A 27,131-nucleotide genomic window follows, 5' to 3' on the forward strand; every position below is an offset into this window, starting at 1 on the left:
ACACAGAGTCAACCACTATTCAATTTCTATTACTGCAAAGGCAGGTCAGGGGACCAGCTGTAGACACATGGAGGGCTGTTCTCTAGGGGAGGGAGCCTTCCCCTCTACTACTCTATCTTTTATGGTGTGTGCCTGGCAGTAGCCTCATCTGAATAATGAACAATTTAGATTCAAGCTCTAACTCATCTAAGTTTCAGACTGTACAGGGAGTTGTTTGAGAGGCCAGTTTCTAGCACCAACTACCCAGTAGGAAGTGAGACTCCAATGGAAGAGAAAGCAATGGAAAAGCTGTACGGAAAGCCTCTATCCCAGACACGTCATTGACAGGAAACAGGAGCTTGCACAGTAGCCCTCTTGAGTAGGGCCCACACTGGCTCCCTTCCTCACACCAAAATCTGATGGGGAGAATGTGCACCCTTCCCCAATCATTGACATGCAGCTCACTCTGAAGATGCACTCCCTCCCCTAGACAGTCTTCAGCTCTGCTGCCAGGCTGCAAGCTCCAGCCAGGTTTTCTGCTCAGCTTCACAGTTCCAATTGCCTTAGCTCCAGAGACACAGGACAGGCTGAGTGGTCCTATAATGCAACCATCTATTAAGTTAAGAGGAAACAATCCTCTCTTTCTTCCACAGACAGGGGAGAGGACATGCCACTACCCCAGCCATTCTTTACAAAGAAATTCTCTCTTCAGACCTCTTCAGCCTCAGCCATTCTATAAGCTGGTGGTGGGTGACCAGTTAATGCTATCACCCTGCTTTGGAATATGAAACTACTTGGCACTCATCATATTGATTTTGGACCATAGTCAAAACTGAATTATAAAGATCCTCATTTTAAGCCTTGATAAAGCTGAATGGTGGTAGAGATCTTCACTTTAATATTCTCTATAACTTTTTGTTTGTAATGTGTCCTAATACAAATTTTTAAATGATGAGAAGTAGTTAAGTGGTCAAACAAGGCCTTTTTAGAAAGGCAATATTTTATTTAGCAAAGAGCCAAAGGAATGCAAGATGGAAGTTTGTCACAGGCTAAGGCGACAGCAAGGGCAAAGTCCCTGAGTTGGTAATAAGTCCAGCATGTTCTAGAGGACAGGAAGAAGATCTGTAGGGCTAGAGTAAAGTGAGTGAAAGGCAGAGTATAGTAGATAAGATCAAAGATAGGCAGGGGACAGATCTTGCAAGTCCTTGCTGGCCATGGCGAAGAGACTAGATTCTATCATGGGTGTGGAAGAAGATTTAAAGGGTTTTGCACAGGAGCATAATATAACACAACACACACTTGTAAAAGATTCCTCTGGCTACTATGTGGAGATAACCTATCCTGGGGTGACAGTGAGTGCAAGGAGACCATTTGCAGTGTTCTGAGGGAGAAATGGTGTGTGGCAGAGACCACCACCTAAACCTTCTCCCTTTACTCACAAGGAGACTGCCTTTCCCAGCCTCCTTTGCCATTACATGTGGACATTGACTTTTTGGGCAATGAAATATACATAGAAGTATTGCATTTCAGTTCTGGGCCAAGGTGGTTAATAAGCAGCATTTCGTCTCTGCTTTCTCTTTTCCTGTCTGCTGGGAGCAGTGAACTCTGAAGAATTAGGAGATGGAAGTGGCCTGGGTCCCTGAAGCCCCCATGGAGAAGGCTTCCTGCCAATTGTGAACACCTGCATACACTCTGATATGAGGGGAAAATAAGCTTCTCTTGTGTTACACCATTGAAGTCAAGAGGTTTGTTTGTTGCAGCAGCTAGAATTCATGTAACTAGCAAAGGATGTTACAGTGAGATTGGTGGGAAGTGATCAAATTTAGAAAACACAACATTCTGAAAGTAGACACTATGCAAAGACTGTGCCAGTGACTGTGTTAGGCAACACGTACATTTTGGCTCTAATTCTCACAATACCTCTGAAAATAGTTTTATTATTCCAATTCTACAGTTGATGAAATGAGGCTCAGAGATGTTAAATAACTCACATAGGGTCACACAGCTAATAAGTGGCTGAGTCAGGATTAAAATTCCAGGACTGTCTCTCTGTCATGCTGCTACACTGTCAGGTATGCTGGGGTTAGGGTTACTTATAAGGAGAAAATGAAATAAAGAGACTAAAGTCCTCTGAATATGCTAGTTATTATTATCATTATGGAAATAGGAACAAGGCAGTTGGAGAAGAGAACTTCTTGTCTGAGTCACCCCTGGATGATGTGCATATGTCTCTGATTGGGCCTCTGCTGGGATATAAGCTATGGACCATGACTCTGTCTGGAGCTTCAGAATGTGAGCCCTTCAGGTCAGGGCTTGTTCATCTTCATAGCCTTAGAGATGGATGCAGCCCCCAAGAGGCACTTAATATGTGCTCATGAAACAGTGATATTAGGTATGGATAAAAGTTTGTTCAGTGATAACATGTCCAATGATGATGAAGTCTGCTGAAGAGATCACACCATCACACAAAGGTGAGGCTTGTTACAGGATTCTGAGCCCTCTGAAACTCAATTCCTAACCATTCTTTTAATGTACGCTAGCTGAGGCCTCCCTCAGTAACCACAGGTGCTGCGGGTCCCAGCCATGAGGTCCCCTCCTCATCTTGGGAGACTGTGTCCCAGAATGGTGGGCAGGAGAATTCATCCTGACAATATTCTTCTTCCTCTCACTGAAGTATTTTCAGGTTTCTTGCCTCCCTGAACTACAATGGGTTCACCCATGGGGGTCCTGAATGCTGGTCCCTTTTCTTCTCTTTGTGGTCTCTCACCTTGCAGGCGTCCTTCTTGCCAAAGAGAAGCATGAGTACGTTTGTCCATGCCAAACTGAATGATAGGTGTGCCAAGAACTCACAAAAGTTGCTGAGATTTATGGCTACCTCTCCTTGTTTACATTTATATTGCATGGACCCTGAAGGTGAGAGCCTTTCTTCTGAGACATGTGCGTTGCTGGAGCAGAAGACAGAAGAGAAGAAGGATCTGCAAGAAACACTGAGACAGAAACAGCCACAAAAGTGCCAGGGTGGGATTGAAACCACTCAGACTAGAAGACAATCACCCAGTCAGACAATGGAGAGTTTGATTTAGCCCCTGCAGTAGTAGCTTATGAGGTCTATAACCGTGGGCAGTATAATAACACCCCTCTGATAAACTGTATTGAGTATTGACAATTATTCACTGCCTCTCCACCCAGTCCATGTTTCCCTGCAGGTGAAGCATAAACTTTCCCACCCTACTGATTTTAGGGTTAGAGAAGAAACTTGTTTTGGCAATAAAATGAGAGTGTGGATGTGATATAAGTAATGTCTGAGCAGCAGTTAAAAATATACTTGTGTGATTTGGCTCTGTCCTTTTTGTTCCTACCCTCTACCATAAGAAGAGCATGTCTCAGAGAGTAGCTACTCCTTTCTTCTGGACATAGAGCCCAGTTCCGTCCAGCCCAACAGAGTCCAACAAAGCTTCACTAACCTGCAGCTCTCATGAATGTGAATAAGAAATAAGTGCTTAACGGTTATGAGCCATTGAGGGTGTTCGTTACCACAACAGAAGTTAACTAATGCAATCCTTCACATGCATAATGAGGGTTTTCTCAAACATTACCTTCCTGAGCTAATACTTGGGCATGTGTGTGTGTGTGTGTGTGCAGGTGTGTGTGTGTGTTTACAAGGGGGGCTATCCCAGGCAAGGTAGGCTTCATTTTCCTCATGATCAAATGAAGAGGTTGAGTGTTAGAGGGTGAGTCCAGTGTCAAGTAGAATTCCAAGCCAGACCTCAGCATTAGAAACCCAATGTTCTTCCCACATCTGACAGCTTCCTGGCCACACCAAGCATGTCCTGTCCTCTGGACAAGATACAGTTTCCTGGGGATTCAGCTAACAAGCTGGATTCCCATTCATTCCCCACCCTGCGACCACAAGCCCCATAACCACTGGGGATGAGTCTCAGGCATCCATAGTCTTAAGAGATGATAAAAAGCTCCAGGAGAGACTCTGGTCTGTCAATCAAAAACATCCATGGCAGCCTCACCTCCAATCCTCATTAGCTGTGACCAAAAGGCAAATCACTTAACCTTTTATCAAAAATCACAATAAGAATATTTGAACTCTCTTCTTTTCAGAGCTCTATCAGAACCAAATGAAGTAATTAATAGCTGTGAACATGCGGAATGCACATTGCCTATGTTAAAGTACTGTGAAAGGGGAGCGACCCTGTGCATCCTGGGCATTTAGAAGGCCGAGCAGCAGTCACTGATGCCTCTCCCTTTAAGTTCAGTGCCCCAAGGTGACTTACTTTTCTGTTGTTTGCAGCCAGAGTGGCAACCTCACCACCACCTCCAAACAGCCCTGAGTGTGGGCCTGGTCTCCAGCACAGCTTACCGCCAGTTGGGGGTGAAAGAAGGAGGGATGGGCACTATGCCCAGGGGAATCATTTGGAAGACTGGAAAAAGCTGACAAGAAGTCACCCTGAATAATAGGTCTGAAGATACCAGACCAACTCAGCAGGTTACAAAATCATTAACCAGGAAGGCTGAAACAGATTCATCTATCCATTCACTCATTAATCTTTTCAGCATTTCCTCTGGGTTCCTCAGTGCAGGAGTGTTGGGAGAGCACCTTGATGAAAAAAGATTCTCTTCCTGTTCCTCTGGGACTAGAAACACACTTAGCATTATGTGGTTCATAGCCCTAATTGCCCAGGTGGGGAAACTGAGGCCTCAATGAGAGGAAGGGCCGGCCTAAAATCACACAGTTAACCAAATCATCTCATTATCGGTCAGATCTCCTCTACACTTCATTCTGCTAAAGAAAAATACCCTGTCCTCAGATCACACTTTACAGAAAGTGTTGTATATGCATATGGGTATAAGTGTGTGTTAGAGTGTGTATGAGTGTGCATCTTTGTAAATGAGTATGAGTGGATGTGAGAAGTTTGAGCGTGTGTGCTTGTGTCTGCATCTGTGTGTGTGAGTGGGGGTGAGTGGAGGTGAGGGTATGTCTTCTGTGTATGAAGGGGTGTGAGCATGTGTGTTATGGGGAAAGCACTGATGAACGAGGGTCTAAGAGAAGACCAAGCACAGGGTATGGAGGTCACCCTTTCCAGAGGGGCCACATCTTCTTCCACGGACAGCACTAATGAAGCACTACCCAACTCTTCTTTCTCAACACCACTTATCAGCCATCAAAGCTTCTTTCATGCAATGTAACCTTAAGTAACACTTCATTTTAGTATGGGTTTTATATTCCTACCATCTTCCATTCGCTTCAACTTTAGTCCTTTACTAAAATAATGCAGACTGCTGTGAGTTTGTTTTATACACTCTTTAACCTCCAGCGAATGGGCAAGGGGTGACAATCCACGGGAAGAAAAGAAAAATGGCCCAGGAACCAAAAAAATCTACTCCTAGATAATCTGCACTCATGGGCCTATGAGAAAATGTAAAATGTAAAGAAAATGTAAAATTTTGACATATTTTCAAATTATTCTTTCTAATCTTACAAGCCTAAAATGGAAACGTTGGCAGTCCCAGAAAATTAGTAACTTGGATATAGGAAAACTACTATACAGCTCTGCTTAACACATGCTCTGGCATATTTAATCTATATTCTAAATTTTGGAAGGGCCAAAAGAGTTTGGCTTCTTTAAGAAAAGGGCTGTCAGAAGAAGGCTGCACAATACTGCGCACTGCAGGCTCTGGAGCTGAATCTTTAGTGTATCTGAGGAGTCTATTCATCAGAAAAGGCAGGCCAGGGGAGCAGAGGGAGTTGGGCATGAGGCAGAGAGCAGAAACTACCTCTGCCGGGGACTCAGCCTTCTGGTAACCATGACCTGATAGGAAGGGAACCAGACTGTGAACCACAGGAGCTTTTCATTTTCTTTGTGCTCTGACCACAAAAGGAAAGGAAACAAAAAAGTCAATTGTCTTTTAAAGGACTTGAAGAGAGAGGAAGGAGCAGAGATCCCAGGCAAAAGCCAACCCAGAAGGAACGTGGGCCAGAGGTTCAGGACAGGCAAGAGCTAGGAAGACTGTTAAAAGGATTCCTGGAGGATGAGAGGAAAATCTTAGGTCAAGTAGTAATTAGTCACAGCTCACATTCACATTCGAAGGCACCAATCTGTGCCTTACTGTTCTATTTTCTTCTAGACTCCATTGCAACCTTGAACTTATTCACCTCCAAGAGGATAAAGTTAATTAATGCACATTGTTATTCTTTAAAAAGATTTCTTTGTATAGAAGAATCATGACTGACTGCATTATGAGCACTATCACGGAGATATCCAGCTATTTAAACCTGGAGAACAGGCAACACAAAACCCACGCAATCCTAGACTGAACCTTTCCTGTGTAGTCCTTGACAATTGCCAGCTCAACAGCAATGGCTCCTTGTGGTAGGAAAGATGTGGCAGAAATAAAATAGTGAGTGGCAGGCCACGCAAAATTTCCTTCCAAAACTGTAAATCCACCCCCTTCTCTGCCACTGGAAAAAAAAAACATATCCAAATATGAATAAGTGAAAGTTATATTGTTATAAAAATAATTTTGAAACTATTGTTGGAGGAAGACAGAAATTACTTTATTTATTACAAATGTGGACCACACACCCTTGTGCTTGCTATGATGTCAAGCCGCAAACCATGGTCTTAGATAAATGAAGGAGAAAGGAGGCAAGTGGGGACGTTTTCAGAGACACAGGTCCTGTTAAGATCTCAGGCTCCATGTCCTAAAGATAGAGAGTATAGGGACATCTCTGGGATCCCCTTCCAACCAGCCTCAAGGACACTTTGACAAGTTCCCAAGCAGAAACTTTTTAGGTCTCCTGGCCAAAAAGTATAATCACTGTTATACTATTTTGCTTAGATTCTCTTCATTCTATAGGTTCTCTAACTCACAAAATATTTCTGCCTACTTATTTGGAATATTTTTCATCTCAAAACTGTAGCAAAACATATCTCTTTCATACTAACATCAGCATGATTGTTCAGATACTAGGACCTTTTGAAGCCTTCTTTATTTTTAATAATTTTGAAAGATCATACTACACCTACTCCCCACTCAAATGGCTACTGTTTTTTGTTTTTTTTGTTTTGTTTTTTTTTTTTTGGACATTTCTGACTATTGTTTTAGTCTCTCCATATCCTAATTGGAACAAGAATTATACACAAAGCTAGTTACTTCTGCTATATTCCACAGCTATTTTGTATAATCCTCTATTATGGAATTTATCAAACAGCATTTTAATTATTCGTCCAACTTCTCTCTCTCTCCCTTGCCTAGATGATGATCTCATTGAAGGATGGGATCGTGTTACATTCATCTTTGTATACTCCTCATCAAAAGACCTGCATGTAGAAATTAATCAATCAATGTTTAGTTTTGGATGGATGAATAGATGGACATAAAAGTTTGACATGATCTGCTTTCCAAAATGTATGAATGTGCTCTGCTTCTCATAATGAGGGAGACCTATAATAACCCAGCCTCTATACTTCTCCCTTCCCTGTTGGAATGTTTACAGCCACGGGATCAGCAGTCCGCAGCCTAGAAATGGTCTTTAGTGGGGCAGATTGAAGTCCCTCTGAGTTGTTCGGGATCCTGATCTCTGCCCAGATTTCTTTCACACTAGTCCAGCCAAAGAGTTGGAAAGCCTTGGTCCCGTATCATGGTGCCCCATGTCTGCTCACAAGCGCTGTTGTGAGCCAATGGGACTCCACCTGCCTGATTACAATTTGCTTGGTTCACTGAGCCAATTGCCCTGCCTTGGTTCCTAAGATGACTGTGATGACATTTTCTAGGCTTAGCCATTTCCTCTCACTCCATATGCCTTTTTAGTTCTCCTGGCCAAAAAGTATTCTCTGTAAATGATTGAGAAGCTAATTTATACCAAAGAGTAAATGATTCACAAGGCTTAGTGTATTACTCTTTCTCAGGACCTTTGCAACTTAAAGGGGACAACATCTTCAGTCAAAAAATAAATTTCAAGTTGTGGCATATCAGGCATAAGCATGCTCTCAATTCTTTCTGGCTGGGCATACAGTCTCTGCCCAGGGCTATTGGCTGTAGTGCCCTCTTCCCCTCCTCAGCGCTGTCCCCTCCCTGCCATCCTCACTCATATACAACCTTGGCCTCTGAATCACAAGACCTCAGGGTCTACATGGATGACCATCCAACACTCTAGCTTCCTCATCCCCTTTTTCTCTATTCCACATTGGTCATTTAGTCCCCAAACCAGCTAAGCCTTGTCATTATGATTCATTTTATGCATAGATCTCACTCTTTCTCCAGGTATCTTCTCACTGGAACCTCCAACCAATTAATTCCTTCCACTCTCTGCCACTCTATCAGCTAGTTTCTTTTCTCATTCCCATCCTTTTCAAACTTAGATCTCATGGTCCACCACTCCATAATACTTTTTTCAGAACTCTAAACTCTGGCAATCTTTTTATCACACTCATCTGGCAAAAATCCAACTCAATGTATCGAACTCTCCTCTTGCTCTGAGATAGGGCATGAGCTGCTCAGTTTTATTGAGAAAGTGCTACAACAGGGCAGATCAATTTCACCATGTATTTATTATAACTATTCTCAGATGGGCTCTCAACACTGCCCAGCAAGCATGCCACTTTCATCTCATCAGCTCTGCTACACACTTTCTTCTTGAGCTGGCTTCCTCAAACCTCTGATTCTCCCACCTCTTTCCTCACTCTTGGCTTACAACCCTGCCTCCTATTTCACAGGGAACACTGAGTCCATTTCACAGAATTCTCTTGCCTTCCCACCACCAAGCACACAAGCCCACCCACCTCCCTCCTGTTCCCTGGCCTTTTCTCTCTCCCACCAAACAAGGCTAGTTTGTCCACATGGCTTAAGATCCATCTTCTCCTGCCTTCTTGGGAAGCACATTGTCCATGATCTCTTCTTTCTCTAGTTTCCTCCCAAATGGATTTCCCCCAATAGTATTTCAATACCCGTAAGTCTTTTCCATTTAAAAATAGACCTTTTACAACCTTGAATACCCCTCCTCCTATTGCCCTTTAAACCAAACTTTCTGGAAAAGTCCCTCCCTATTTCCTCTTTACAGTTACTCACCCCTCTCACTCCCCAGCCTACTCCAGGCTGGCTTCAGATCCCATCACTCCACTGGAACAACTGTTGCTTGGGTCACTGGAGGCCTCCAAATTCAAAGGGCAGTTTCAGTCCCAGCTCACTGCCCCTGTCAGTTACACTGGCCCTGCTGGACATGCCTGCTTCTTGATACTCACTCTCTTCCTTTTGCTTTAGTGACATACCACTACCTCACTCATAGATTTTTCAGCAATCTCTTCTCTGGATACTTTACAAGTTTCTCCTTTTAAAATTGACTACTTAATGTTGGATTTCCTCCAGACTTGGTCCTAGGCTCCTTCATCCTCACACTCTAACCTCTCTCTCGGAGAGCTCATCAACCTTGTGGCTTTAGATTCCACCTATGCACAGATGAACCCTGGAATCCAACTTCCCCTTGGCCTCCAGTTCTTTCTCTCCTTCATGCTCTTTGTTCTGCCAGACTACCAGGTCTCTCCTTGAATAGTCTGGTCAGAGGTCCCACATCCATCATACCCCACAGCCTCATACAGATGTCTTGAGATCAGAATGTCTGGGAATTCCAAAACCAGTTCACCTAGCATCCAGCAGTTCTTCTGACCTCACACTGCTGGAGAACATCCTGTAACAGAGCTCATTCACTTCAACCTCCCTCAGGGCCATGGTTTGAATGTGTCCCCAAAGTTCATGTGTTGGAACTTAATCCCAAACCTAACAGTGTTGAGAGGAAAGACTTTTAATAAGTGATTAGGTTACGAGGGCTCGGTCCTCATGAATGGAAATGTCATTACTGAGGGATTGGCTTCCTTATTGAATGAGTGTGTTTGTTATAAAGTGAGCTTGGCCCCTCTTGCTCTCTCATGCTCTCTTGTCCTTTCTGCTTCTGCCATGGGATGATGCACAAGGAGGCCCTCGCTAGATGCCAGCACCCTGATCAAGGACTTCTCAGACTTCAGAAATGTAAGAAATAAATCTCCGTCCTTTATAAATTACCCAGTCTGTGGTGTTCTGTAAAGCAGCATAAAATGAACCAAGACAACTGCTATGTTTCTCTGGTATGGCGAAGGATTAAGATGGACTTTGGTGTCCAGAAGACTCTAGTTAAAACTCTGGCTCTGCGAATTCCTTGTTGTATAACAACAAAAGGTTTCATTATTTAATGAGGTTGTGTTATCTAACTTCTTTAAGCCTCAATTTCCTTATGAATAAAGTGAAGACAATAATGTCTAGGAAGTAAACTATATAAATTAGTAAGTAGTAGGCACAGAACAGTGCTTACCATATAGGATACAATCATAATGGTAACATTATTATTGTTGTACTTTTATTTGATTTTGATGATTCCTTATTGCATTCTTCTCTGTGTTGACCCTAAGACATATCTATTATTCCCAAGTCCTTTATGGGTAGACATTGACTTCTCTACATACTTTGTAAAGAAGATCAAGGTCATCCACCATGTGCTCCCTCAGTACCCTCCCCTGGACTTCAAGGGTTCCTCTACATGGAGCCTTGCAGTCCTCCCTCCTGCAAGCTCTGAAGGGTGTGCCTGTTTCCTTATAGGACCAGCCCTCTTCAGTGCATCCTGGCTGCCATAGCTCAGGCAACTCCCTCCATGAGTTATCCACTCTATCTTTCTTAATCAGACTCTCCTATTTCTCCCTGTATGCCAGGACAGAAATTTCATCTCTCCTAGCCCTAAACAAAACAAACATATTTTTAAAAACTTCTCTTCACTAACAAGCTTCTTGAATGGAGCCTACATCAGTTGCCTTTCCCATTCTCTTCTCAGCCACTTGCCATACACCTTCTATCCTCTCAGTCTTCCCATCCTTTAGAGGACAGTGTCCCTACAGGGTCAATCACTGTCCACCTCTCAGGCCTTCCCTTTCAGAACTTTCTGCTCCATATGACAGAGTTGACCACTTCCTCCTTTTGAGCTGTCTCTTCCCCAGGAGGTTCTGGTTCTTGGCCTCCACATTTAGCTCTTCCAATTCAGTCTTTGTCATGGTCTCTTTTCATTAAGTATATTTGGTATAAATTTCTATCCATAGACTTAAGTGTTTAAGAAATATTTTCTTTTAAAATGTTTTATTAATCAACTTGATTTCAACTCTGAGCTTCCATCTTGCTGGGTTGGTGAGAAATTCAGCCTGAATGATTCACAGGGAATTTCTCTTCCCTCTCCCCACAGGGAGTTGTGCCATGGTCCTAAGGTAGGACACAGGGCTCAGACATAGGGAGGTCCCTCTAATATTATTATAGAACATTGGTTCACCCTGGATTACCACTGAGAATCCCACTGCCTCAGCCCCTTCTCCTTCCTCACCAAGCTGACTGAAGGGAAGCTTTGGCAAGGCTGGCAGCCTAGGCACCTTGGGCCACCACTCTGAGGTCCTGCCAATGTTCAGAGTACTGCCAGAGACAGGGAACACGACCCTGCTGCTCTGCTCCAAAACCACAGTCCTTGACTAGGAAGCCTCTCTTCAATCACTGGAAAATCCTCCTTATCTCTGTCATATTCATCTTCTTCAGACAGCCTTAACCTCATACATCCAGAACCCTGTCTCTTGAGGCACATAAGCGCAGAGTTTGCAAACTGCCTGAATGAGGGAAGGAAAAACAGAAAGCAAAGATGAATCAGTATATCAAAAAAGTATCCTGCCACCCTGAACTTATGAGAGTGGTTGCCAGCAGGTGGGATGGGGGTGGGGCTTGTAATATTTTATTTCTTTTTCTTTTTCAACTTAGCATATTTGACCAAATATATTTATAATGATAAGAATATGAGATTACATTTTTTCTTTGCTTGCATTTTTAATGTCTCAAAATGAATAACAAAATTTAAAATCTCCAATAAAAATTTATCTTCCAAATAGGCATTTTCCAATTTATGTCTGTATGCAATTTTGCTTGATGATTCACCTATTCTAATGGTTTCCAGTTTTCCCACAGCACAAGTGATTCTGAAATTGATCTTGCTGCCTCCAAGCCATCTCCTATATGTCAGAATGTCATATCCGAGTGATCCTGGACACCTATATTTGCATATCTGACAGGCAGCTCAAGCTCCACCTGCCACCCTTGACACAGAGCCCGCTGCAACCCCCCATCCAATCCATCATCAAACCCCATAAACTCAACCTCAGAACCTCTCAAATCAATCTTCACCCCATCTCTTCTTCCACCCCTAATCCAAGATACCTTTACCCCTCATCTGAAAAACTGCCACTGTTCTTGAGAATTTCTCTACCTACTCTCCCATCTGTGCTCTACACAGCAGCCTAAATGAGATTTTGATGCCCAACCCCCATGTCACATGAGGTCACTTCCTGCCTGAAGCTGCCTAATGGTTTCCTTTTAGAATAGGATCCAAACTCTGCAGGTTGGCCTTCAAGTCCTGACCTAGTCTAAATTCTGTTTCCAGTTTGCTTATTCTTTCCCCTCATTCTCCACACTTCAGCCAACACTCGCCTCTTTCAGCTCCCCCAACACACCAAGCTATTTCCCACCTTCAGGGCTTCTTTCAACCCCACCCCCCACCCCCCAATAAAAGTTCTTCCCAAACTTCCACACTGCCTCTAAAATCCTCTCTTCACACAGCAATGCTTTGAACTGCTCAGCTGAGCATGGTGAGCCCTTGATTAACACTTCCTAATACTTCCCATTGCTCTTAGAGGGTGGTTCAAAAGGCTTAACATGGCCCACAAGCTTCTGCAGGATCCAGCCCATCTGGACTTCAGCCACACTGGCCTTCTTTCAACACCTCCAATGTGCCAAGTTCCTTCCTGCTTCCAGGACGTTGCTCATGCTGTTCCTCAGTATGACCCCCTATACCTCACTCTTCACCCAGGCAACTTCTACTTATTTAGGTTTCAGCTAAAATCACATGTCCCAGAAAATATTCTCCTGACTTTCTACCTAAATCTTGAGCCTTTCATCTTCCCAGGGCTCTTATTACAACTCGTGATGATGTTTTTATTTTGTGATTGTTGTCTATGTTCTCCACTCAATGAGTTTAGAGAACTCTGAACATCCCACCCTGCCTTGTTACCTGGTGGGCTAGTTGAATGTTAGGCATATAATAGGTGCTCAATGAATGTTGACTGACTGACTGACTGAATGAATGAATGAATGGTGAATGCTTAGATTTAATGCCATCTTCTTTTCCCTCCTCCTCTCCCCAACCTGATCCACCCTTCTATTGTGCTTCTACTCTCAATCACTGGCACTTGAAACCACCCATCCTCAGGCTCAAAATGCTAGTATTACCTTTGACTCCTTGCTCCTCCTCATTCCTTCTACCAAATATGTAGGCAACATATATCAAGTTGACCTCTAAATAGCTCAAACACACATCCTCTCTTTTTCTTCCCCATTAGTAAGCCCACGTTACCTCCCATTTGGATTATTAAAATTTCTTCCTAGCTGCCCTCTCTCCCACTGACTCCAATCTGTTCTCCCTGGAATCAGGATAATTATTTTCCTAAAGTTCAGATAGACCTCTTTCTCCAGATAGCCTACCATTTCACACAAATCAAATCTGAATGGAGCATTATGCAGCAATTAGAAGCAACAGATTAGATTAAAGCATAGAAATATGAGTGAATCTTAACAACATATTGTTTAGCGAGGAGAGTAAGAAAAGGAATGAGATTATTATAACACAATATCATTTACATACATTAAAAATACATGCAGCAAACAGTAAACATTTTGTAAATACATAGACAAGCAAAAAGATAGACATCAAAGGCAATAATGCAGTTTCCTATGGGGAGGAGGAAAATGGGAAAGTGGTATGGGAGATAAAAGAAAAAATAAATAGAAGAGAAGAGCTTGGCATGCCCATCATTGGCTTGGCCCAGTGATAATAAATGGGCAATGAACTGAGAAGAAAGATAAACGCCACTCAGTGCAGCCAAAATTCACAAAGAAATAAGAATCAACAAAACAACTTGTATCTCAGACAATTAGTATTCAATTCATTTTTGCATAATTCTTTACAGCACTTGGGACAATTTTTTGCACATCACTGGGGCAACAGTAGAGGTGCAAAAAGTGCATTTGTTTTAACCAGGCAAGCCCCATAACATGCCTCAGTGCTGAGAAAAACCATTTATGTCCTCATCTTACCCAGCTGGAGACAAACTTCCAGGTACTGGCTTATCTACCTAATCACTTCTCCATAATCATCACTTCCTCCAAGCACAATAATTCTCTTAACAACTTGAGCTCACTACTTTTTAGAAATTCTGATAAACAATTGTGAGACTTTGAAGTACATATACTGGAAGTATATTAAAAACTGTATCCTCATTTTATCAGGTATAGTCTCCCATAATATACAGATACATTTTTAAAAAGAATTAGAAATTATATTTTTATTTTTTTTGTATGCTGTGCTTAAGTTCCTACCTACCAGAAATTATGGAATCCAAAATGAAAGTGCAGTCTCAGAAACCACAAGGTCACTTGGAGATCAGCTTTGCGGGCAGAATTCAAGTTTGAAGGAGAAGTAATAAATATTATGGACTGATTGGCCTAGTAATCTCCATTTGTCTCCTTCCGTCCAGCACAGAATTGAAAAGGATAAATAGTTGATTTTAGATTCCTGATTCCACCTAGGACTGCAAGACACTAAGAACATCTCCTTTCCTTGGGACGAAGATGCAATGTTTTTGTAAACTTTTATTTAAAATTACAGACAAAATTGATCTTAGCGGGGAAGCCAAGCTTCTCTCAGCCCCTGAATCTAGCTAATGAAAGTGTTAATGGTTTCAATAGACATTGTAAAATAAATACTCATAAAAGTTTGCACAGCACACCATTATATGGCCCCATAAAATCCACAAGGCAATTATGGAGTTATGAGCTCCCTGCCCACCTCTCCAAGCACCAAGGTTAGCACAAGCGGAGGTGACAGAGGACCCTGGCAATAGGGAGGGGGAACGTTGGAGGTGCACCATGTGCTGACCCAGGGGAGACCAGACATCTCCCCCAGCACTCAGCTTCCTTGTCTGTGAAATGAGTATTTGGTCTTAAGTCCAAATTCCCTTTGCTACTCTTAATTTCTCTGTACTTCACACCAGAGGAGAATGTTGGCATGCAAAGTACAAGCATTAGCCCTTCTAGTCACACTCAATGCCAACATTTATTCAGTGTTCATGGTGGACCAGGCATGGTGCTAAGCACCTTATACTCAATATCCCATTTACTCCTCACATCATGCCTATGAACCATGCATTATCATTATCCGCATTTTACAGATGAAGAAACTGATTCCGGAGCCTGAGCGCTTAACCACTGCAACACACTGGCTCGTAGTATAGTGTTCAGGGTGGGGCACAAAGAAAGCATGAGCTCTCTGCCTTCATCTTTGCCATACAACATCCACATTGATTCACTAGAGGAAGGAATCAATATTTCATAGTTTTGCAGCCGTGGAGCACAAATGAGGGTAGAAAACTGAGACACAAAGTTATTAATTGTGATCTAGATGCTGAACACCGTATTCAGGGCCCTCGTCTCTCCAACATTCCTCGTTCTCCTCTGTTCCCTCTCAGTCCACCTGCTGTACCTGAGGATCCCTTGAAACATGACAGTCCAGTTCCTGGAATAGTGCCCATTTAGGTAGTTTCCTCATCAGCATGGCCTTCATCAACACCAAAACTTTAAGAATGCCCTTACATTGGTTCGGTGCTATGCAGGTTGCAAAACACTTGGGTGGCCTAACACCTTAAAAAAACTTAATAAAAATTATTAAAATGATGTTGAGGAAAACAAACCAGTTACTCTATAGACTGAAGCTCAGTTTGGCTTCTTCTGATGTTTCCCTATGAGTAAATTCAGGTTGTGCATTTTTGCGGGAATTCCAGGAAGTGATGGTGTGTTCAGCTCAGTGCATTCTATCAAGAGGCATCTGGTGTTGATTTGTTCCGTTACTCAGGATATTAAGTTTTATCACTGAGTTCAGGTGGTGCCTACCAGGTTTCTTCACTGTAAAGTTCCTCTTTCCCCCATACAATTGAAGGAATGTGTTTGGAGGCTATGTAAATATCTTATTTCTCATCTTTCTTTCAGTCATTATTTTAACATCCATTGATGAATCTTATCTGAAACAATTACTACTAAAGTAAAGTGGATAGGTAGATAGATAAGCAAAAGACAGAGAATGATAAAGCAAGTGTGGTAAAATGTTAACATTTTGGAAATCTAAGTGAAAGTTTATGGGAATTCTTTGTACTATTTTTGCAATATTTTATAAGTATGAAATTGTTCCCAGATAATGATTTTTTAAGGATGTTGATTATCACATGAATTGGTAGAAAGGCTATAGAGCCAGACTTGGGGCTACCCAGCTAAAAGCAATGTTCCAATTTTGGTCAAAATTGCCCTGCCAAACAGACCTCTGGGGCCCCTTACCTTCCCCAAACCAGAGATGCTGCCAGTATCCCTCCCCTACCCAGCACAGGGCACCAGGCCAGGCCACCAGCACCATGCTGCCAGAGCAGCTTCCTTGGGGCTCCCACTTACCTACCACCTATGGCACCAAACTGGGTGGATATGTGAGCAATGGGGTCTGTGTCACAGGCTCACCAGGCACAGGGCAGTTGGAAAAGTGACCTTCTGCCATTTTCAGCTTCTCCCACCTGGGCTCATAGGATGGGAAAGTCTTCAACATAAGTAGGAGGGCAGTTTGCTGGGCAGCCAAAGAAAAAAAAATAGAAAAGTCCAGGATACGCCAGAAAATATCTGTGCAATCTAACCTCTCTGAGGCCCTCTCTGTTACTTGGCAATCAGTCCATTTGTTCTCTACGTACCACATTCAGCTCAGTAGTTATATTTCAGATTTTTTTCAGCTTTCTACAAACCCTCCGCCATCTAATCACTGACCTCTGTTACTTGATCATATCCTCATTTCTTTATTTAAAGAGATTGGAGGCTCCCCATGGGAGAGCTCAGACTACTCCTATTGTCATAAGGGCAGACTGATGTGGGTTCAAGTCCTGACCCCATTACTTACTGATTGAGGACATTGAGCAAACTACTTACCTTCTCTGAGCCTCAGCTTCCTCTCCTGTAAAGTGCAGCTAATGATAATGACCTTGCAGGGTGTAGCCTGGAAGTAAAGGAATATATGTGAAGTAAAGCATAATGCCAGGTGCATAGTAGGTACTCGATGCCATTATTTTTCTTCCTTTCTCTTGACCTCTTATAACAGACACTGGTGTGTTGCTCAAATTGGGACTGAAAAACTTCATTCCCAGCTGATGAAAGTGTTTTTGGGGTTGCCAGCCCTCACTGGGAATCTTCCTTGACCAAAGAGAGAGAGTTGACTCACTCAGGGTTATGCCTTTTCCTGGCGCAGCCTCTACCCAGTGACCAGTTGATGCAAATGTATAAAGGTCCAGCTCCCTTATCCCAATTCAGGACAATTCTGAAGGGTCATCACAGCCCCAAAGCTCCCCATGGGGTTGGCTGAGGCCCTTGTCATGACTGCATCACAGCCCAACTCCACACTGTCTACTCTGGATGGCTTCCATTGTCCTTATATGGAACGATCCGGAGAGCACTCCCTCATAAATGTACTGCATGCCAATATCTGTCTGAGTCTGCTTCCTGAGCAACCCATCTGTGACAGCCCTTTTCCCTGTGTTGCCTTCAGGGAAAGCCATCCCTTTCTAATCTCATACCCCATGGAACCTGATTCCATGTCCTACCATCTGAAAACAATCTCTCCTGCCATCTTGGATGTTACCTTCAATTACAGATGTGTGTTAACAGTGTCTTTCTATTTCCCACCCCTAGCCTTGTTGATGGGACCCGCTAAATCTTTCAAGACCCATCTTAGGTGGTGCCTTTTCCAGAAAGCCTTCTTTGGCTTCCCCAGTGGAAAGCATCCACTCCCTCCCCTGATTATTTTGTCCCCCTCTCCTGACCTGGCACCATGTGCAGCCTCCTGAGTTAGTATACAAGTCATTTGCGAGTTTACCTGTATATCCACTCCTTGCCTCCCACTCCTCTGCTCTGTGGCTCAGAGGCCTGACACAACAAGTTGCATTTCCCAGCGACATGTGCCCACCAATTTCTGGTTAGGGCCAGCCAGTAGGAGGCATGGATGAGAGCTTGGTAGGAAGGAAGAGAAGAGAATCCAGGGAATTTCTTCCCCCTCTCTGCTTTGGGGAGAGACATCACTGGCAAGGTCTGTGCCCACCTTGGCTCCACCAGGTAGCCCCAGCTCCTGGGCTCCAGTCACTGCCTCTGCCTGTTGCCTGACCAGCTTTGAGGGGCAATGGTTTCTCTTGTTAATCTCTGGGTTGCCTCATGGTCCCTTGTGTTCAGTTATTCCAAACCTGCTATAACTATTCTCCCATAGCAAACTCCCTCAATTAAACTTGCTGGTTTGGGTTCTGTTTCCCTGATGGTTACAGATGTTATTTCTGTATTTGCCTTGCCCTCTTTCACAAGACTGGGAAGATCTCCTGGGCAGGAACGGAGACAAAGCCTGCAGCCAGTAAAAGCAAAATTGGCTCTTCTCCTTGCTGATAAGTTCGTGGGTGAACACCCGCATTTGAAAAGCTTCAGATATGTTATTCTTTAAAACAAAGACTCCCACAATTAACTAAGGTTGCCTCCTCTTCCCACTTTCCATAGCAATTTAGAAGAATCCAGGAATCCTTGGCCATTTTGTACAGAAAAAGCCTTCAGCAGCTTAACTAACCTTCTCGACTAGGAACATCCACCCTCTGCAGTGTCTCCTGCTATGAAGGCTTACAAACTTTTTTTTTTTTTTTTTTTTTTTAATTGAGCAAAGGCCTGCTCTGTCACCCAGGTGTGAGTGATCTTGGCTCACTGCAACCACCACCTCCCGGGCTCAAGCAATCCTCCCGCCTCAGCCCCTCCGAGTGGCTGTGACTACAGGCATGCGCCACCATGCCAAGCTAATTTTTGTAATTTTTGTAGAGATGAGGTGTCACTACGTTGCCCAGCCTGGTCTCAAACTCCTGGGCTCAAGCAATTTGCCTGCCTGGGCCTCCCAAAGTGCTGAGATTACAGGAATGAGCCATCATGCCAGGCTGGTTTACAAACTTTTAATATTGAAACAAAATATGTTTTACCCAGCTGATGTCTCAAAGAATTATCTCCAGATCTTGCTTGTGGTTTTGAAGATAAATATTAATAGCAAAGCTGTTTGTAAATATCTGAAACAAATGTAAGCCTTTAATTATTTTTTGCATTAAACATTGACAACAATTGATATTCCCCACTCATGAGCTATAAACATTGTATATGTGTACATGGGTATATATTCTGCTTAATAGCAATTATTGTTCCATGATGACTGGGGAAATTGCTCTGAGGTTTAAAAGTGTATTTGCATCTATACCCAAGGGATTGTGGATAGTGATGCCTACTGTCTCATCCACCTTATTTAAAATTTGCAATAGGAAACACAATTCAATCTAGCACATTTCTAAAGCCCAATGGAAAATAGATGGGGCAGCAGAGTCAGAAAATGCAAATCCAATGTTAAACTCCATCCCAAACCCATCTGCCCAGGTTTTATTTCCTTTTCTTCTTCCCCAAGGCCAGCGGTGCTGACTCAGTAGTGCATTAAACACAAATGTGTGAGTTCGGCCCTGACCAGCCATTAATCAATGTGCAGCCACAAAGCAGCATCCAAGGGTTAGCAATCTACTGCAAGGTGCTGAGCGCATGCAGGAAGAAATTAAACCAGGCTTTAGAGGTAGTTAGGGGCATACCCACTTCCTCTCCTTAAAGGACCTAGTTGGTTGAAATAAAAATTTAATGCCAAAACAGAATTATAAATATATGTTATATTTTAAAGGTGTGCATTTAACAAGTTGACTTGTTTAATGGTGGAGAAAGAAAGAAGAAAGGACAGAAGGAAGGAAAGAAGGAAGGAAGGGAGGAAGGGAGGGAGGAAGGAAGGAAGGAAAGAAGCAAGGCATTGATTGTACACTCAGCCTCACTGAAAATAAGAACAAAAAGTTTACACTTGAGACCTCTGGAGATAAGAGGCCTGAACAAAGGGCCTTCTGTCCCTGCTCCTGCCTCTCAGAGGCATTGGGGAAAACAGGGCGAGTTCAAGACCAGCCATCTCCAACCCAGCTTAAAGTGCAGATATGATCCACCAGAGAGCCTCGGACACTTTGGTTAATAGAAGTGGCTTTAACGTGGAGGAGCCTCATGAGGAGAGGAGCTGGCCTTGGCCTCTTCATCCTGATTTTTCACCTTAGATTAAGGGTCCAGTGCTGCTCAGCCTGGAAAGCAGGTACTTTCCCCTCATATGCTGCCTGTCCCTGGGCAAGGGCAGCCTCCTGCTGTCAGCACGGAACTCCTCCTGGGGCCCTTGAAGAAGGCGGGATGCATCTTCAGTTCTCAGGGAGAATGCAGGGCGGAAGGGAAGACTCAGAGATGATTTCTCCTGGGGAGTCTCACACGACAGCAACTCCCTCCTTTTGTCCCCTCCCTATCGCTTGTCTCTTTAATCTCACTTGCAGGAACCACATGATGTGATTCACAGCTCCAGCCCTACCTGGGGAGGGGTGCAAAATGCCCCTACTAGCGCTCGCTTTCTCTCTCTCCCCCTCTCTTTCTCCAACAGAAGAGACTCCAGAATATTGTCTTTATTAAAGGGAATCATAAGCCCCAAACTGCGGGTCCCCTGCTCCTAATGCCACAAGGTGGGAGGAGCACTTCAAGCATGGAGGTTGGAGGAACCTCGAGCAACAGTAACCTAGCAACAGTGTCTCAGGATTTGAATGTAATTATACCCCAAGCGTGATAAATACTCGGAAGGGCTCCTTATGTGCAGATCATACTAAACAAGTCTTTGAAATTACCCTTATCAAATATTGATAGAAGAAAACTTTTTTGAAAAGAAAAAAAAAACAAAACCCTAAAGTGCATGGACAACCTTTCCCACCAAGTGCCCTGGGCAGTGGGAGAACACCAGCCAGGGAAGTGCAGAAAGCCTCAAAACCTCTTTCGCAGGTGATGTGACAGGTCTGAAAGAGAAACCGGACCTGGAAACCAGAGCTTCCTTGCAGATGCAGTGCAGCGTTGGATACTGAGGTCTGCTGTCTGATCGCAAAGTCAGGAGAACTGACCTGGGATTTGGGCCTCAGTTTTCTCATCTCTAGAGAGAGTGTGTTGAGCAAGATGACCTCTCAGCTCTGCGCTAGCTGTGCCCTGAAGGAGTGGAAGTGAGAGGTATGAAGTAGGCAGTGCAGGCAGGAGCAGTCCAGACAGCAGGAACAACATGGATACAGGATCCAAATCTTTTGCATCCTCAATACCAAGGTTAGTTTGATAGCGTCCAAGACACTGGGGGCTCAGTGTGAGGGCCGAAGCTGAGGTGAATAGTCCCAAGTGCTGAACAGCCTTGCAAGCCTTGATGAAGAGCCTAGGCTTTATTCCAAATGAAAACAGGAGTCACTTCAGGTGTAGATGCTGTGAAGTATGTATGTGAAGGGCAGTGATGGCACAGTCAGATGTACATGCTGGAATAGGTCTCTAACTACTCCGTGACGATGGCTGCTGGGCCATCCTGCCCAGAGGCTGTTGGCAATAATTGACTTCACAGAAGGTGGAGGATTTAGGGCAATCATCAGGAGCAGCCCTGTGACATGGAGCTGGCCTTGAGGTGTCTTTATTCAGGTGCTTTGTTAAGACTCCTAGGACAAAGCCCAGAGCTGCCACCATCCACCTATGTGCTGCACCAGGTTAATGCAAAAGAAGACCCTGAACACCCAGTGTGATAAGATCCCGGGATCAGTGTAAGGCTGACAAAGACAAGCCTGGAATGAGGAAGTTTGGAGACGGAGAATCTGCTCTGGAGAAAAGAACAGAGGATTTAACAGTAGAAGAGAGGATATCAGGTCTCTGTCTTAACATCAGATTATCAGTGGTACAGAGCTCCGAAGATGGAGACTAAAATCAGAGAATAGGACAAGAGAGAAATGTCTTACCCAGAAACTCAGCCTGTGTCATTATTATTTCGGTGTCCACGCCCAGCCTGACCACTATCCTACTGTGGGATCTATGCCAAGCTCTTTCCTTTTGGGGCAAAGTGCTGACCAGGCTCTCCCATCAGGCTGCTTGCCTGGGCCTGGGTGACACACAGCAAGCCCAGTGCATCCAGATCTGCTTTCCCCTTGCTTCATCCCTGAATGCCCTCATCACAGGGGAGAGCTCTCTGCTCTGGTGTCTCTCTCTGGGACTGCTGCGCATGTGTTTCCTGCTTGTTCGAGGAAATCGTCCTCCCTTAGATGCCACATCTTTAAAGGGCCTCAGATCTCATCTGTGAGCTCTCTTCTCTGGGTTGAGCTCCCTTGATGGCACTGCAGGCACCTCCCAAGAAAGTAAGGATAGGGAAGGCAGGTGGACCCTGCTTGAAGGAAGCACTGTTTACAGAAATCCTCTTGAACAAATGAACAAACTAGCTAAATAAAGGCAGACTGTTTGATTTTCATGAGACTCTTCCTAGAGATTTCTGTAAACCCCCACAGCCCCAGAGCACCACCAATAAGTGCATTTAGAGAGCACTGTATGATGCGCTGAAAGGGCAAAGGGTAGAAAAATATGAATACCAAAATATTAAGGGCCACTTTCTTTTAAAATCAGTGGAAATGGAAGCATGGTTGACCCTAGACATATAATAGATAGTTACCAGGGGACCAGGGAAGGAGGAAAGACACCAGCATTAGGGCAAAACTTTCTAGGGGTCTCCACATGAACAGTTAGCAAGAAGAGGGTTGGAGAAAAGATCTGACTTGTTACTTGAGTTCAGTCTTTTGACTTCTGAAAACATTTCTGTCTTCTGTGTGTTCGTTTTCTGACATGAGAAAGGAATTACTGGGTATATACATTTACTAGATACTGCCAGATTGTTCTCTTAATTCTCCAGGATTAAGTTTCTCCCTTGGGTTTTGATTTGCATTTCTCTGATGGTCAGTGATGATGAGCATTTTTTCATGTGTCTGTTGGCCGCATAAATGTCTTCTTTTGAGAAGTGTCTGTTCATATTCTTCGCCCACTTTTTGATGGGCTTCTTTGTTTTTTTCTTGTAAATTTGTTTGAGTTCTTTGTAGATTCTGGATATTAGCCCTTTGTCAGATGAGTAGATTGCAAAAATTTTCTCCCATTCTGTAGGTTGTCTGTTCACTCTGATGGTAGTTTCTTTTGCTGTGCAGAAGCTCTTTAGTTTAATTAGATCCCATTTGTCAATTTTGGCTTTTGTTGCCATTGCTTTTGGTGTTTTAGACATGAAGTCCTTGCTCATGCCTATGTCCTGAATGGTATTGCCTAGGTTTTCTTCAAGGGTTTTTATGGTTTTAGGTCTAACATTTAAGTCTTTAATCCATCTTGAATTAATTTTTGTATAAGGTGTAAGGAAGGGATCGAGTTTCAGCTTTCTACATATGGCTAGCCAGTTTTCCCAGCACCATTTATTAAATAGGGAATCCTTTCCCACTTTCTTGTTTTTGTCAGGTTTGTCAAAGACCAGATAGTTGCAGATGTGTGGGATTATTTCTGAGGGCTCTGTTCTGTTCCATTGGTCTATATCTCTGTTTTGGTACCAGTACCATGCTGTTTTGGTTACTGTAGCCTTGTAGTATAGTTTGAAGTCAGGTAGCGTGATGCCTCCAGCCTTGTTCTTTTGGCTTAGGATTGTCTTGGCAATGCGGGCTCTTTTTTGGTTCCATATGAACTTTGAAGTAGTTTTTTCCAATTCGGTGAAGAAAGTCACTGGTAGCTTGATGGGGATGGCATTGAATCTATAAATTACCTTGGGCAGTATGGCCATTTTCATGATATTGATTCTTCCTATCCATAAGCATGGAATCTTCTTCCATTTGTGTCCTCTTTTATTTCCTTGAGCAGTGGTTTGTGGTTCTCCTTGAAGAGGTCCTTCACATCCCTTTTAAGTTGGATTCCTAGGTGTTTTATTCTTTTTGACGCAATTGTGAATGGGAGTTCACTCATGATTTGGTTCTCTGTTTATCTGTTATTGGTGTATACCATCTCACACCAGTTAGAATGGTGATCATTAAAAAGTCAGGGGGGAGGGATAGCATTAGGAGATATACCTAATGTTAAATGACTAATTAATGGGTGCAGCACACCAACATGGCACATGTATACATATGTAACTAACCTGAACGTTGTGCACATGTACCCTAAAACTTAAAATATAATAAAAAAAATAAAAATAAAAAGTCAGGAAACAACAGGTCCTGGAGAGGATGTGGAGAAATAGGAACACTTTTACACTGTTGGTGGGACTGTAAACTAGTTCGACCATTGTGGAAGACAGTGTGGCGATTCCTCAAGGATCTAGAACTAGAAATGCCCAGCCATCTCATTACTGGGTATATACCCAAAGGATTATAAATCATGCTCCTATAAAGACACATGCACGTGTATGTTTATTGTGGCACTATTCACAATAGCAAAGACTGGAACCAACCCAAATGTCCATCAATGATAGAATGGATTAAGAAAATGTGGTACATATACACCATGGAATACTATGCAGCCATAAAAAGGATGGGTTCATGTCCTTTGTAGGGACCTGGATGAAGCTGGAAACCATCATTCTCAGCAAACTATCACAAGGACAGAAAACCAAACACCACATGTTCTCACTCATAGGTGGGAATTGAACAATGAGAACACTTGGACACAGGAAGGGGAACATCACACACCAGGGCCTGTTGTGGGGTGGGGGGAGGGGGGAGGGATAGCATTAGGAGATAAACCTAATGTAAATGACAAGTTAATGAGTGCAGGACACCAATATGGCACATGTATACATATGTAACAAACCTGCACGTTGTGCACATGTACCCTAGAACTTAAAGTATAATAATAATAATAATAATAATAATAATAATAGTTTCTCTCTTGGGAATTAGCAAATTTCTCTCTGCCATTCTACCAACGCTGAAACCCCTACATTGTGCCAGGAATAAGATGGACACTTACCCAGCTGTATCAGAGAGCTAGCAAGAGACAGACAGCACATGCGAAAAGAGAATGCTTCAAGGACTAGTTATAAAGGTCTGAGCAGGTGTAGGAGAACCACAAGAGACCATGCAAAACCTGGGGCTGGCACCAGCGGAGCCATTACCACCCTATAAATCAGGACAGATAAAGTTTACCAGAGGGAGCTGAGGGAGAGAGGACTGTATAGACTAAGTCACCTTAAGAGGAACAGTGACTTTTGATCACTGGACACAGCCAGCCCAGGGAACCTCACAGAGAGGGAGATGGAAAAACTAGTACCTCAATCCCACTGATTTCCTGCCAGTGCTCCCCATTAATAAAACCCAACCAGAAGCCAGAAACCATAAGAGCCCTATCTGTGCTGTTTGCACAGGTCAGAAGTTAAAGAGGTGACCTCTGCGCTGGCTATGGGATCCCAGAGTGGAACTGGAAACACAGATGCTCACAGAAAGCCCAGGATTATGAACTTTGACATTACAGACCAGTTGCTTCCATTATTTTATCTACAAGGAACCCATGAGGTCGGTGTTCCTGTTACCTGTGAAGCATACTTACTATTGCTGAGGTACAGTGCTAAGCACTTAAGAACATTCACTAATTTAATCACAACAGCAAACCCCATGGTGGCATCTGACCAAAGAAGAGTTGGTTAAGTTACAAGCCAGGGTATGCAACCAGGCTACCTGATCCAAAGCAGCATGGTTTATACCAAGCATTATACTTTGAGTTGATATAATCCAGCCCAAGACATGAAATGGAACCTCTTAGGCCATGTAGCCTTTTCTTATAGCTAATTTTTCTTGATTTTAGGTCCAGATGCTCAGGGCAATAATCTTTGTTAAAATTCTAACATATTTTAAACATAAAGAAAAATGGCCAGGCGCAGTGACTCGTGCCTGTAATTCCAGCACTTTGGGAGGCTGAGGCGGGCAGATCACCAGAGATCAGGAGTTTGAGACCACCCCGGCCAACATGGTGAAACCCCGTCTATACTAAAAATACAAAAATTAGCCAGGTGTGGTGGTGGCGGCCTGTAGTTCCAGCTACTTGGGAGACTGAGGCAAGAGAATCGCTTAAACCCAGGAGGTGGAGGTTGCAGTGAGCCGAGATCGTGCCACTGCACTCCAGCCTGGGCGACAAGAGCGAGACTCCATCTCAACAAAACAAAAACAGAAAAACATAGGTAATAATATGATGAACACCGAATGTCCAGCACCAACTTCATCAAATCTTACTATTTTGAAATATTTGCTTCAGATCTTTTTCAAATGAAAAAAAGCATTACAAATAATCTTAAAGACATGATGGACTCCTCCACAATTCTTTTCCTTTCTCACCTTTCCAGAATTAACCAGCACCATAAATTTGGTGTTTTTCATTCCTATCAGTGTTTTAATACTAAATATTTGTGTACCATAATTACAAATAAGCTAATGTTATTTGCAGCCTTTTAACTTATATATGAATGGCTTTTACTGTATATATTAAATTGCCAGTTGCATTTATCATTCAAAATTATATTTTTGAGACTTATTCATGTTCACACATATAGATTTATCTTACTAATCTATTATAGAGTATTCCATTGTATAATAAAATCACAAATTATTTCTCCATTTTCCTGTTGATTAACTTTAAATTTGTTTCCATTTTTCTTCATTACAAAAATGTTGCTAAGAACATATATACACACACACATAAATGCACATATATATGTGTGTATATATATACATATATATACCAGAAAACATATATAATCACATATACCAGAAAACATATATACACATTTATGTATATATACACATGTGTATATATACATACATGGATATGTATGTATATGTGCCTATATATACACATATATATGTATATATGCATATATACATATACGTGTATATATAGGCATATATACACATATACGTATATGTGTATAGATATGCGTATATACACACATATACGTATATGTGTGTATAGATATGCATATATACACATATACGTATATGTGTGTATATGCGCATATCTATACACACATATACGTATAT

Source organism: Pan troglodytes, chromosome 2 (genome assembly GCF_028858775.2).
Source record: "Pan troglodytes isolate AG18354 chromosome 2, NHGRI_mPanTro3-v2.0_pri, whole genome shotgun sequence".
NCBI classification, from domain to species: Eukaryota; Metazoa; Chordata; class Mammalia; order Primates; family Hominidae; genus Pan; species Pan troglodytes.